This window comes from Podarcis gaigeae (assembly GCF_964106915.1).
Source record: "Podarcis gaigeae genome assembly, chromosome: 3".
Taxonomy (NCBI): Eukaryota; Metazoa; Chordata; class Lepidosauria; order Squamata; family Lacertidae; genus Podarcis; species Podarcis gaigeae.
Genome location: NC_139680.1, coordinates 29,806,269 through 29,820,332, shown reverse-complemented (window position 1 = coordinate 29,820,332; position 14,064 = coordinate 29,806,269). Strand labels below are relative to the sequence as shown.

Here is a 14,064-nt window from a genome sequence, read left to right as displayed (position 1 = left end):
CCAAGGAGTGTGGTGGAGTCTCCTTCTTTGAAGGTCTTTAAGCAGAGGCTTGACAACCATATGTCAGGAGTGCTGTGATGGTGTTTCCTGCTTGGCAGGAGGTTGGACTCGATGGCCCTTGTGGTCTCTTCCAACTCTATGATTCTATGATTCTATGATTCTAGGATGAATTAATTTTGCTGGATCTGACTTTTACTCACTTCCCACAGAAAAGAAGAGCATGCAGGTGTTTGTGTGCGTACTGGCATGTGTGCACATGCTGCGAATCTTTCTATCTGCCTTGCAGAGTGTGGATGAGGTCAGGGTGTCCCAGGGGAGGGAAGCTGGGGTGGTGCTCATGGCTCTCTTTCAAGTTCCTGAATGTGCCCACGGGCCCCCCAAAGTTTGGCAACACCTGGGGCAATACCTCACAAAGCTGAGAGATGAGCCATCTCTTGGACAGAAGATGGTGAACCCCCCCCCCATCATTTTTACACTACTGACAACACTAGCATAACATTGCATTTTTGCAGTGCCATACTGCCAGCAAACAGTGCAACTCATGATAATCACATTGCCAAAAGTAACTGTGCTTGAGGCAACAACTTGAAAGATCTATCACAGGATTCCCAGGCCAAACCCAACTTTAATATCACTGGGTCAGAGCAGCACCATCTGTATCTGTGACCTGAAAGAGGCATTTTTGGCCTCAGGGAAGGGAGTAGAGTATGAGGGAATGCAGCCTGCAATAGCTGTTAGCTCTTGAGTGAGAGCCAAACTACCTTCAGATCAGTCCCGTAATTCCTGACTAGTTTAAAATAAATACATAGTTGAAATGCAAAGTGTGGGGTGGGGTGAGATATAGCTGTGTGGTGCCTTCTCAGCATGCCACCTTCGCTGGAGTGGTGCAGACCTCTGCTAAACCATTTACAAATGGAGAACCTTTGCTTTTTCTGAAAACTCTGGTCACTGAATGCCACAAAAGCTATACGCTGTTCCCCCAGCTTCTATTTTCACAAATGCAGAGCTAGTTTTGCTGGCTGATACAAATGTTCTTTATCTGTTCTTTCTCCAGCACACAATACTTTCACAGCTTCCCCCACCATTGTTTCTTCTCCCCCACCCCCACCCTGGCCAATTACATGGCGGGGGGGGGGCAAAGGATGGAGTTAGATAACAGCGTTTCGCTGTTGCTTTGATGTCCACAGGCATCATCCTCAGCGACTGACCAATGAAAACAAAAGAGGACTCTCTGGGCTGCTGCAACTCCCAGCTATTCTTCTCAGCACCTTTTGATATCCCAAAGGGTCCCATACCCTGACCTTTGCTCTCCCTCACAAAGATCTCATTGGAAGAGTTGTCAGCCGTGTCAAAAATTCTTTCCAAATTCAGCTATTCAGCAAATGATTTCTTTACTTTTCCCATCATGCCCTTCTCTTTTAATGTACTCCTCAAGACTCAAAATGCACCTTCCTTCCTACAAGGGAGAGAACCTGTTTTGGACACACAGTAAACCGTTGATGGATGCTTGGTTTAAGAGTTTCTAATTTATGCAGGATTTCTTTTCTCACTGACACATGCATTCATTATGTCTTTCTTCTCTGCGAGAGACCACCATCGCCATACTCACATTATGCATTCTAACTTCCTGGGATACATTTCTCGATTGCTCCATACATCTGCTTTAATTCACCCGCAGGGGGAGGGGGGTCTCAAAGATGAGAATAATATCTGCAGCTGTTGTGTAATCCTCAGAGGATAAATTACCAGAGCGATAGCCTTGGGGAGGAAGGCATGCTGACCCATGAGGTGGGGGCTGAAAGGAGTTCCAGTCATTTGTCCCGAAAACATTGTTGCGGTTTCCCATCTGTGACAACTGACCACTCCTATTTATAAATCTGAGGTTGGGGTGGGGGCCACAGCTAGTCTTGAGAAGAGACTTAGGTGACAAGGAACTGGACTATGGCTCTTCAAGACTCTCCCTGAAGGATGTCTTGGGGAGACAAAAGGAGAGGAAGATCCAATTAAACTTGACTCTGAGAGGCAGTGTGGTATGCTAGAGCATGTGTTTGAACTTGGAGCAGAGAGACCTGAGTTCAAATCTCCCCTTGGCTCCTCTGCTGACCTTGGACTAGGCGCTAAAATGCAGTCTGAGCTATTTCACATGGTTGTTGCATAGTTAAAAAGGTATCAGCTCATGCAAGCTGCTTTGAGCTTCTTGTCGAAATCAGGGATGTTGCTAGACTACAGCTCTCATCATTCCTGACAATGCTGGCTGGGGATGATGGGAGTTGGAGTCCAGCAACATCCGGAAGGCTACAGATTCCCTGGCCCTGCTATAAAAAAAACAAAAAAGAGTCTGCCATCCCTTCCACCCAAGTTACCAGAATCTGGAGAGACTGAGATTCAAGAAAACAGCAGCTGCGGTCTAGGGAGAGATGCTCAGTAAGGAAAATAGCACATATGGAAATGGTTAGCCAAGAAAATAGTCCTGATCTGAATCCCGATCTCATAGTTGGTAACATATTTTTTTTCAAAAAACAAAAACATGAGAGATCCTGTTCATTGGTCTAATATGGTTTTGGGGGACAATAAGGACAAGAGTTACTCAATTCCTCATTTATTCCATTTTATGGCTTTATGCTTTAACTCTGCAGTTCATAAAGTTTGCATCTCCAAAGTTCTTCATTTTTTTTTAGTGTTAAATACCAGCAACTCGTAGCAAACTGCCTTCTCCCGTGCAGACTAAGATGAGTTTCAATAAATTCCAAGGAAGCCCTGCTGGTAGTTTATCAACCAGTGACTTGTAGCTTAGTTACAAAAGGGAAGAGGCCTTTTTCAGTGATAACACCCACCTCCTGGAATGCCCTCCCTTCCTAGGGTAATGTGTAAGGCAGAGACAGTAATGACCTCTAAAAGCCTCTTAGAAATACATATATTTGCCCAAGTTTTCTTGGATTCTTAATTTTACATTTCTTTTGGTTTTGTATACTGGTGAGTTTTGTTTGTGATACACAATTGTTTGGCTGTTAATTTGTTATATTTTGGGGGTTTTTTATGTAAACTGTGTGGAGATTTTTGTATTATATTGTAGCATTTTTAATAAATAAATAAATCTCTCTCTCTCTCTCTCTCTCTCACACACACACACACTTTAGATTTCAGCACGGTAAAGTCATCACAATTGAATCTCTTCTCCTGGTTCAGTGATAATTTAATCAAATGCACCCCCATGTGGTAACATCTGAGATTTTTTTTTATTATTATTATTATTAATTAAACTTCTATACCGCCCTTCATCTGAAGGTCTACGGGTGACTTACAATATAAACAGTACACAAAAATAAATGACATAATAACAAACAAAAACAAGTTTGGAGTTCGAAAATACTGGGAGATGTTCTGCTTATTTTAGCATAGGACATGAGGTAACTGTAAGAAGCAGAATGGTTTTGCTAAATTACAACAGGCTGGTCCATTTCCATTCCTAGAACTGGATTAAGGAGTTGTGGGTAATATAGCAATTCTGAAACATTTTCCATAAAGACCCCGGAAAGAAAGTCAAGGTCATGAATTTATAACAGCTCTCCAGTGGTTCAAGCAGAAGTCTCTCTAAGCTCTACTACTTGAAATTATTTAACTGGAGAGAGTGGGTTGACCAACGTGGTGTAGTGGTTAAGAGCAGTAGACTTGTAATCTGGTGAACTGGGTTCGGGTCTCCGCTCCTCCACATGCAGCTGCTGGGTGACCTTGGGCTAGTCACACTTCTCTGAAGTCTCTCAGCCCCACTCACCTCACAGAGTGTTTGTTGTGGGGGAGGAAGGGAAAGGAGATTGTTAGCCGCCTTGAGACTCCTTCAGGTAGTGATAAAGCGGGATATCAAATCCAAACTCTTCTTGGATTACTATGCATGGAAAGCATATAACCTACTATTGAGTCATTCCTTTCTCACTAAGCCACCTGAAGTCTGCTGGGCTCAGCTATACCTCTCACCCTGGGCTTTTTTCTCACCCAAGTATCTGATTTTTTATAAAATATTAAAAATTGGGCCTCTGCTGCAGAATCTGTAATCTGCAGCGCATGGATCAGACCCTCTCTAACCACCTCCCCACAACTTGGTGCTCCACCGGATGCCTTTCTGGCAGCCCTGGGGAACACCCATGTTGTGTCCTTTAGATATTATTATTATTATTATTATTATTATTATTATTATTATTACCACCACCAAGACCCCTAAAATACAAAGGGTTGCATTCAACAATGTGCTTAGGAGATTGTTCCATCAGCACAAGCATTTGTGTTTGCCCAACAGAACGATCTCCTCTCTCTGCCTGTGTGCTGTTCTGGGGGTTATCCTGACCCACTGGCACAGATCTGAGGAGGGCGCTAGTGGAAATTTTTGTGCTGCCTCCCACTAGTACAATGAGTTCGTTGAATACAGCCCAAAATCAACAGAAACACAGAAACTTTGTTAAACAAAAAAATTATGCTATTTTGATGTTGGGTTCTTATTTCAGTTTGCATTTTAATAATACTGAACTCCCAATAATTTATATTGTTGATTTCATCCTGTACCTTGTTGTTCCAATACAAAATGATGACTGAATACTTTTCAATAAAGCTTTTGTTCTCCCTCTCTGATTCTAATAATATTTGTGAGTTTTAGCATGTATGCTACAGCTGCATCTCAAATCTTTATCATCAAATCCCTCAATGATATAGGACCCTTCTATTTCCATTTTTGGTTAACCACCATTCTGGCCACTTTTAGCAGGTAGATAATTATTCCCCTCTCTCTCTTCAAACATTCTGGTCTAGACATTGCCAAATAAAATAACTATACTGTAAAACTAAGTTAAAAGTAAGGTAAAGATCCAGTCAAAGGTGACTATGGGGTGCGGTGCTCATCTCACTTTTCAGGCCAAGGGAGCCAGTGTTTATCCACAGACAGCTTTCCAGGTCATGTGGTCAGCATGACTAAATCTGGTGCAACGGGACACCATGACGAGTGCCAGAGCACATGGAAATGCCCTTTAGCTTCCTACCGCAGTGATACCTATTTATCTACTTGTGCTGGTATGCTTTTGAACTGTTAGGTTGACAGGAGCTGGGACAGAGCAACATGAGCTCACCACCGTTGCGTGGATTTGAACCGCCGACCTACTGATCGGCAAGCCCGAGAGATTCAGTGGTTTAGACCACAGCACCACCCACATCCCTACTGTCAAACTATATCCAACTAAATGGTACTGTCCAGCTATATCCTGCCATCTCCCAATAGGCTTTAATATTCACACAAACCCTCTCAAATATCTGCTCTTGCACCTCCACACTCCCAACACGTGTCTTCTACTTTTGGATATACTGTATGTGACTTAATCCCTGAGGTCTTTAATACCAGCTAAATTTAGGCTTATCAAAACTGTTTTTAAAATATAAGCATTTTCCCTACAAGGAACTGCCTCCCTACATCCAGTTCCAAGAAGCTTCTGGTCTCTCACCATCTAAACTCCCTCTCCCGTTGTTTATTTATATGCCTGTGAAATGTGGAAGTGAAAATGACAGTGCGAAGTAGCAATCCCATCCTGGTCTCCTGCCCTGCAGGCAGTGGTTATAACACTCCAGAGCTTATAGAGGATTGTGCAAACAAAACAAAACTGCAGTTGGGGGAGCTCTTTGTAGGGCTGTGTGGACAAGCCATTACACTACATCTGCAAATTCAGGACTTCATTCTCGTTCAAAGCAGTGCTACAATCTGTGCACTTTTCTCCAGATTCCCAGATCTTGGAACCATGCAGACTAGATTTCCCCCCTAGAGTTTTAAACTGGCTGCATTGCTTCCCATGAGTTTAACTTAAATCACCTTCTGTCTTAGCAAGCGGGCAATTTTGAGTTTGCGTACACATAAATAAAGTTAGAATACGCAGTCAGCAATGGTCATAAGGTATTGCCGCCATTCAGCCATTTTCTGGCATTGAGAATAGACAGCCACTCTGTGCAGATGGTTACTTCATTCCTGTGTATTTCTCCAATGATCTGGCATTACTTTAAGCTGACTATTTACTGAATGCCAGCCTGTACAAATAATACTGGCCAACCACCGTCTTGTGTTTGAAAGAATGCTCTTCCAGGTCAAAAGGAAAGGGGGCATATTTTAGAGCTTCTCTGTGGTTTAGAAGCCTTTGGACTAAATCACTTCACATCTTTGGGCTGACAAAGATTTAGAGTTTCTTGAAGACAATGGCTTCAATCCATTGCAAAGTTATGCACACTTAAGCCCCAAGGATTAAGCACATATTACTGAGGCCTGGGTTCCTGCCTGTTTCCTTCCCAGGCTATGAAGACAGGTCTTTTAACCCCTTCATTGTAGCCCCAATCACTATTTTTGCTCATCTCACAACACTGCTGGTTTGGAAGTATTTCTATACTTTGGGCACACTAAATTCTTGAAGAGCAACCACTTTAATCCTCTGCAGCAAACCCAACAAATATAGGCTTGTGGCATCTTGAAGACAACTGTGCATATGAAGAAACAAGTCATCAGAGGGGTTCAGTGGCGTAGCGTGGGTTGTCAGCACCTGGGACAAGGCAAGTAATTTGAGCCCCCTAACCCATGGATTTGCGCCCCCTAACCCTAACCCCCAGATGTTGCGCCCGGTGCGGCCGGCCCCCCCTGCACCCCCCACGCTACGCCACTGGAGGGGTTCCACTGTTGCAGAATGAAAGAAGCAAAGAATCTTGTGGCAAATTCAGAACAAAGAAAATTACTGTGGCATAAGCTTTTGTGATCTCATAGTCCAGTTCAACCAATGCATCAGGCCCTTTCGCTAAAGAAAGGCTTGCTGCAATAAATATGCTAGTCTTTAAAGTGTCACAAGTCTCCTGACTTGTTGGGTTGTAACACCACCACACTTTTTTTTTAAAGGAACCTTGTGTAAGATAAGGACAAGGGGATGAAATTCTAAACACAATGACCTTGAAGGACGCCCCACTGAAACCAGTAAGCTTTACGTCAGGGTAGGCAACCTAAGGCCCGTGGGCCGGATGCGGCCCAATCGCCTTCTCAATCCAGCCCACGGACGGTCCGGGAATCAGCATGTTTTTACATGAATAGAATGTGTGATTTTATTTAAAATGTATCTCTGGGTTATTTGTGGAGCATAGGACTTCGTTCATTCCCCCCCCCCCAAAAAAAATAAATATAGTCCTGCTCACCACATGGTCTGAGGGACGGTGGACCAGCCCACGGCTAAAAAGGTTGCTGACCCCTACTTTACGTCTTAGCAACACACTGTTAATATGCTTTCATTTTGCTCCGATTGCACTTTGACTGTTTATCGTGTTGTGTTTGAGTGTTTTGCTTTCTTTTACACCATGCTGATAGTGGATACTGGATATCAACTACCAGACTATAGCAGGCTCATTCCAGTGGTGGAGGAGAACTGGTGAAATTACAAGTCATTTCGCTTTATTAGTTGTTCGGCAATGCTTCCACAAAGTTACCTCATTATTGCCATCTAGAGGGGCACTCCTGCACCATAGCACAGTAAAAGCAGGACCCAAAAAGAAACCCAGAACATTTGTGGTATAAAAGGTTATAGGATTTCAGTAGGAAGTTACAGGGCATGTACTAAATAATAATAATTGTTTTACATTTATATCCCGCCCATCTGGCTGAGTTTTCCCATCCACTCTGGGTGGCTTACAACATATAAAACACAACAAAACATTGAACATTAAAAAACAAGGTATCTTATACAAGCAACAAATAAACCAATAAATCAATAAAAACCAGTAACAATAACAACAATAATAATAGTTTACAGTTATGCCCAAATTAAAGTAACCTTCAACCCCAACTAAAGATTTAGCCAGCACCAATCCAACAAAAATGAAACAGAGTGACCAAAATTAGAACATTTTAAAAACACTATAAGTCCACTCCAAAAATCTGGAGGCACAAAGCATTTGAAAAGGAGATCTCAAAACCATGAGCACAAATAATCATGAATGCCCAATAGAAAGGATGTCTGAAGGGGCCTGTAATCTCAAGGAAGAAACTGGGAACACACTAGTGGGAAAGGGCATACGGTAATTCTACACTACCATTCAAAAATATGTTTTCAGAATAATGTTCCTTAATGAAAAGCTGGAATAGCCAATCATATGCTAAGGAGAAAACTGATCAGCTGATCAAAAATGAAGGGAAAGATCCACTCAGAGTTTCTCTTATGTAAGCCCTACTGAAATGAACTGAAGAATAACACCTTGTGTAGGTTTCATTCACACTATGGGGATTCCACAGAGAAACGTCCTGGTGAATTGGGCTCCCAGATTCAAAGGTATTTTGTCTGTTTTAGAAGCACAACTTTTGAAATGTAACAATACTGGACATTAATTTTACTTGCCTCTTGAAGCCATTGACTGGATAATAGCATGGCAGCAAGTGGTTTCTTAGTTTAGGAATAATGAAAACAATCAGAATTTCCAAGTTCTCTCAATAAGTCAAGATTTCAATAAGAAATCAGTTTAAAATGGGTGACATGGGCCATATCATTCCACATCTGAGCCTTCTGTACTTTCTAGCTATTAGCCTGTGAGCCTAATTCAAGGTGCCGGTTAATATCTTTTATGGTATAGTCATCTGCTACTAAGTTCCACTGACTTAAAAGGACACACCTGCAGATAAGTGTGCACAGAATTGCAGTATAGCCCCTGCAGGGCCGGCCCATAACATTTTGGCACCTGAGGTGAACCACAAAATGGCGTCTCCTCTCCAACCAGGGAGGTAGGTGTGAGTGAAGACCTACACCAGGAACAAGAGAGAAATAAAGATCTACATCAGGATCTGCTGCCCCGTGCATCCTGCCGCCTGAGGCAGTAGCCTCACCTTGCCTCACAAGTGAGCCGGCCCTAAGCCCCTACATAACATAGAAAGGTCTTAAGAGATGTGAATACAACCTTGCTCTATGCACCCCTTTTTATTTATGTATAGTAGATTAGGGTGCAGTGCAGATTCAGATGGGTGGACCTCTCCATTTTGTTTTTCTCAGTTTCTCATTTTCTAATCTTAGATTCAGTTCTCCACATTTCTACATCAATCTGCAACTTCTTTTAAGGTCCTCATGAAAAATCATCAGTATTTTGCTGTGAATTTCTCCTAATATCTGGATGTTTGACTAATATACACATTTTTGCAAAGCATTTCCCTCCAATATAATGCTTCTTTGTATGCTATTTTCACTAGTATATGCCAATTTATGTACATTTTATCCTGGCATGTACCTTACTTAGCTAGAGAACTGCATTGCAAAATTCAGAGATTTGCAAATTTCAAAGGATGGCTATGTTTCACACGTGTTGCTTCAGAAAGTGCAAATTAGGTAGACTTAAGAAGGATGCTAGATCACAAATAATTGCCTACCATTGAATTAGATTCGAATTTGACGATAAGTGAGATTAAGGAAAATATAAATTTTCTGGAGAACTGCTAGATTCTATTTAAATGAGCGGATATAAGATTGTAAACAAGATGGTAATTTGCTTAGAAAAACCTTTTTTAACGATGCAAGTGAGAGCGGGAGACGTGAGGGAGTCCAAAGAAGTGATGAAATTATGCTATGATATAAATAATGTTGTTTATTATTAATGCATTTGAATTTGAAAATCTTAATAAATATTTTTTTAAAAAAAAATTAGGTAGACTCACCTTTAATTGCGAAATGTCACCCCATCCCTAGATACAAAGTAGGACATTTCCTCTGCTACACCTACATTATAGAAACCATGACTAGGGAATTGTTTCTCTGTTAGCTCTTCTTTCCATCAGGAGAATATATTTTCCCTTCAGAGAGTTTTTAATCACTACAAAGTGGCTCAGTCAGGTTCTATTCTTGTTTGCTTTTATAATTTTAGATGGTATTTTTCCTTAAAGTGCATCTGTCTTCATTTTAGAACAAGGTACTGCTGTTTGAATACCACTTAGTGCATAATTGCACAAAAGCAAAGAACATCTAGTATCACAAACACTAATAGGGTAGAAATGGTCCTTATTGTAAAAAATAAAATAAGGCAAAGTATTTTAAAGTATCAAGTGGACTGCAGATACTTTATTTTTAAGCCTGTATGTCTAAATACAGAATCACATAATAAAACAAAAATAAGAGCTTATAGGAAACCAACAACAGTGAATTGTGCCCATCTGATGCAAGAATGCTAGACTCAAATGTGAATACAGCCTTAAGTTGGAGTGTTTGGATTTAAACAATAATGATAAAATGTCCAATCTAAATGCACTTCCAATGTGAGCCAAAGTAGTTTACCATCAGTTTTGGGCTGGACATATCTAAATCTCTGTTTAGTCATAATACTCAGCTTCAATCTGTCAGCATCTCTTAGCCCAAGTTCCCTTATAAAATAAGGCATATACCATCACGTGTAATAAATAATTATAAGCAGGCACCTTGAAACAATAGGACAATGGCAATAAGACTGAGGATTCAGCCTTCATTAATGGAGCTCCCTTTATGACCTGACTGCAAGGCAGTATTACAACTGAACGACTGTACAAACCAGGTTACTCTCAATGTGAGCTTTTTCTGTGTCTATGTTCATGGAACACTCTGTATGAAAGCAGAAAAGTAACAAAAAACCGCATTGTTAACTGTTGAAGGATATCTTAAATTATTCCATTCTCTGTTTCTCACTCTGTTTTATTATTAAAACAATATGCATGATTCTAAGTAAAGCAAGTTAGAATGGGAGTCAGGAAAATAAATCAGGATTCTGAGAATGCCCTTGAATTTCTTGCACTGATTACAAAGCTCAAGCTAGGGGAGGGTGTCAGAGAAACTCCCACCCACACACCCACACCTCTATTAACTCTGAGTAAACAAAGAGTAAGAGTGCCTTGCCTTAGTTGTAAGATAGAGGATTTGCTCTTGCCCCACATGCATTCAAAACTCCCATTGGTTTCAGCAAAATGAGGGGGGGGGCGCAAAAGTCCAAAGGGGTAGTGCAGTTACACACTGCAGTTTATATTAATGCAATCAAGAAATGTAAAAGTCTGGGTGTGTGAGTGTGGACTTGTCACAAATTAAGTGGTTTCCCTATTCTAGGAATGTTCACAGATGAATGGAAAGGAGTGACAGTGAAATAGACCAACATCCAATCTGACACTAATTACACACACGCATTAACAGCAGTTGCTGTGGATTTCCTTCTCCTTTATAACAAAAAAACACAAAAGTGGGGAGTGGCGTGGAAAGAATCAGCCCCTTTATCTACACCCAGAGCTACTCAGTGCAGGGTCTCCAGCAATCTGCTCCCTAAAACTCAGCAGCCGTTTACCACTTTACTGCGCTCAATTACCTTGGAAGGTTTGATTTCCCCACCATTTCCTTAAAGTTTTGTTTCAGGAGGGGGATGGGGGCAGGTTGGAATCTGGGCTGAGAGAGAACTCAGTTCATTCAAAGAAAAAGAAAAACACTACAAAAGGGAACATAGCTTTATGTTCCAGGTTCCCGAGATTACGCACTTCAATTTCATCAATAAAACTGCAAGGACCACTTTGTAAGACAAGAAAGGTTCGTCTAGTTCATTTTACAATCTCTCCCCCCACCCCTTATTCTTTCTAGGTTGCAGAGCATAAGATCTACACATACACACAAAATAAATGTGCACAGGCATCCAGAAACACTGGCTCTCTGCCCCAAAGAGCTTACACTAAATATACGGCAACACAACATGAGCAAACAAAACCCATTGTAAAAGTCAAGGTTCTACCATACAGCTAAGATACTCATTTTCCTTCTGTGGGTCCGAAATCACTGGATAGCAATAGTCTTTTCTTTCTCTCTCTGGAGCAGTGCTTCAGATGCTAACCCTACCCTCTTTTGATGCTGGTTTCTGACCTAGACGCCCCCCTCCCTTCTTACATGGCTTCTGCTCATGTCTCTATCTCCCTCCCCCTGCCCACCCACCCCCAGTTCTGTTCAAGGGACTGGAATTCAACCTTCTCTCCTTCCTGGGTATTCTGAGTGGTTCCTACCTTCCACTTAGTGACTCTTGCTTTTCCTTTCCTTCCTTAAGATTTGCAAAGTGGAAAAGAATTCTGAAAGGGGAGAAGGTGGGAGGGGAGAAAAAGAAATCTTACCTCTGAGGCTCCCTTTGTTGCTTGGAAGCAGGCAGGAATGACAATTAGGGAAGCATTCACCTCCTTTTACTGCTAGCAGCGTGCTCTAAAGAAAAGGATAGGGATGCTGCTCTGTGTCTCCTCCCTCTCTTCCCTGTCCCACCCTCCTCCTCCTCCTCCTCCTCCTCCTCCTCCTCCTCCTCTCATGCTCCCTCCCATCCATAGCCTGAAAGACAGCTCTCTTTGACCTCCTGCTTCAAGTCATTTTTCACCATTGACCTCCTGCATCAAAGTCTCCTTTCCTCTCCTCTCTTGCCTGTTGAAGTTGCAGCTCCTAGCTCACTCACTTTCTGTCTCCCTATGTTATACAGCACAGGACAAGAGGCAGATCTGGAGCTACTAGGAGATTTCTGGGAGAGACGCAGTAGACAGGCACAATTTCTTACTCTCAATAATTAGGCTACTGGGAATAGAGCAAGAGGAGGGGGACAGAAGTGGATTTTGTGTGCGGAAGCCCTTGTGATACCTGGTTCTGATACCAATCAGAAATTCCTGGGTGCAGCATGTGCTCGGAGGCACCCTGTTCCTTCATTCTTAGCGTATTATCTCCCCAGCCGTGCTGCTATCTTGCACCTGGCTCTGGTTGGCAAACCTAGTAAAATTACTTCGTAATAAAAAATAACAAAGTAGATCCCACTAGCCTAAAGCCTGCCCACACCTCTTCTGCACCACCACTGGAAGGGCAACGCACACCACAATCTAAGCATGCCTATCCTGGGTTGTTTATTCACATAACCACTTTTAGATCTTATACCAGTGTGTGCAATCCTTTATCAATTGATGGATTCTTTTCTAACCCACCACTCACCTTGTGCAAACTGACTGCTCCTGTTCCAATACAGCCATGGGCATTCACCACCAGATACATGTGCCATGAGATGAAACTCATTCCGTTCATTCAGCGGACACCAGCTGGATCTCACTCCATTTGCCTATGCAATCCATATGGATAAAGTCAGCTTGGCTTGAAACAGATGAACAGCTTGGTTCTGTGAATCTATTCCATTCCCCAGTAAGTTCACAACTTGTTTTCTGGCTATGGCTCCGACTTAACTGGCTGGACACTGGGGAGTGGTGGTTAGATTCTGATGAGTGGGCACTGGGAGAAGAGGAGAGGGATGGAGACGGACTTGAAGGGATCTGTGCTCTGGGGGAGCCTGTAACAGGTAGGAGATGAGTGTCAGAGGCAGGAGGAGCTGAAGGATTGGAGAATGAAGAACAGGTACAGGAGGGTGGAGAGATAAGTCAGGCTGGCGTAGAGTCAAGGGCTTCCACACCTCCTCCTGCTCCTACCTCTCCTGCTCCACTCTCTCCTAGGACCAAAAGAGGATTGAAAGGGCGGAGCTGAAGCAAGCTACACACAGATGCAGTCTTTGCCTGCTCAGGTGGAGGAGATACATAAGCTAAGGGTGGGGACAAACCTTCTCTGTCGAGGCAACTGTCTCATCAGATGCACACCTAGCAGTAGCTGAGAGACACGGGACTGATGGACGTGCCTTTCCCTAACTTGCAAGTGCACTTTTGACAATATAGAGTTATCGTATTTTTCGCTCTATAAGACGTACCCAACCATAAGACGCACCTTAGAGGAGGAGAACAAGAAAAATAATATTCTCTCCCTCTCTGCTCAGCGCTTCTCTAGCAAAGCGGGAGGAGAAACGGAGCCCCTTCCAGGAGGCTTCGGGCGGCTTTCCCTGAAGCCAAGAGAGCAGCCTGCATTGCTCTCCCGGCTTCAGCGAAAGCTGCGCAGCCTGCATTCGCTCACACATTTCCCCTTACTTTTTAGGAGGGGAATGTACGTCTTACAGAGCAAAAAATGCGGTTAATTCCTCACACTGGACATTCCTTGCCTGATAGCACCATGGCACAAACTAGTTTGTGTGGCTGAATCA

At 42.6% G+C, this 14,064-nt stretch overlaps 1 protein-coding gene across 1 annotated transcript in view; it reads right to left on the bottom strand.

Annotated features, from left to right (window-relative positions):
- Positions 1-14,064, bottom strand: part of GREB1 (growth regulating estrogen receptor binding 1) — a 94,406-nt gene that overhangs the window by 73,471 nt on the left and 6,871 nt on the right. The window contains exons 2-5 of the mRNA XM_083729721.1: positions 12,981-13,104; positions 12,639-12,764; positions 12,029-12,091; positions 1,209-1,456 (exon numbers count right to left, since the gene is read on the bottom strand). The gene's annotated coding sequence lies outside the window, so the exon portion shown is untranslated. The remainder of the gene's footprint in view (positions 1-1,208; positions 1,457-12,028; positions 12,092-12,638; positions 12,765-12,980; positions 13,105-14,064) is intronic.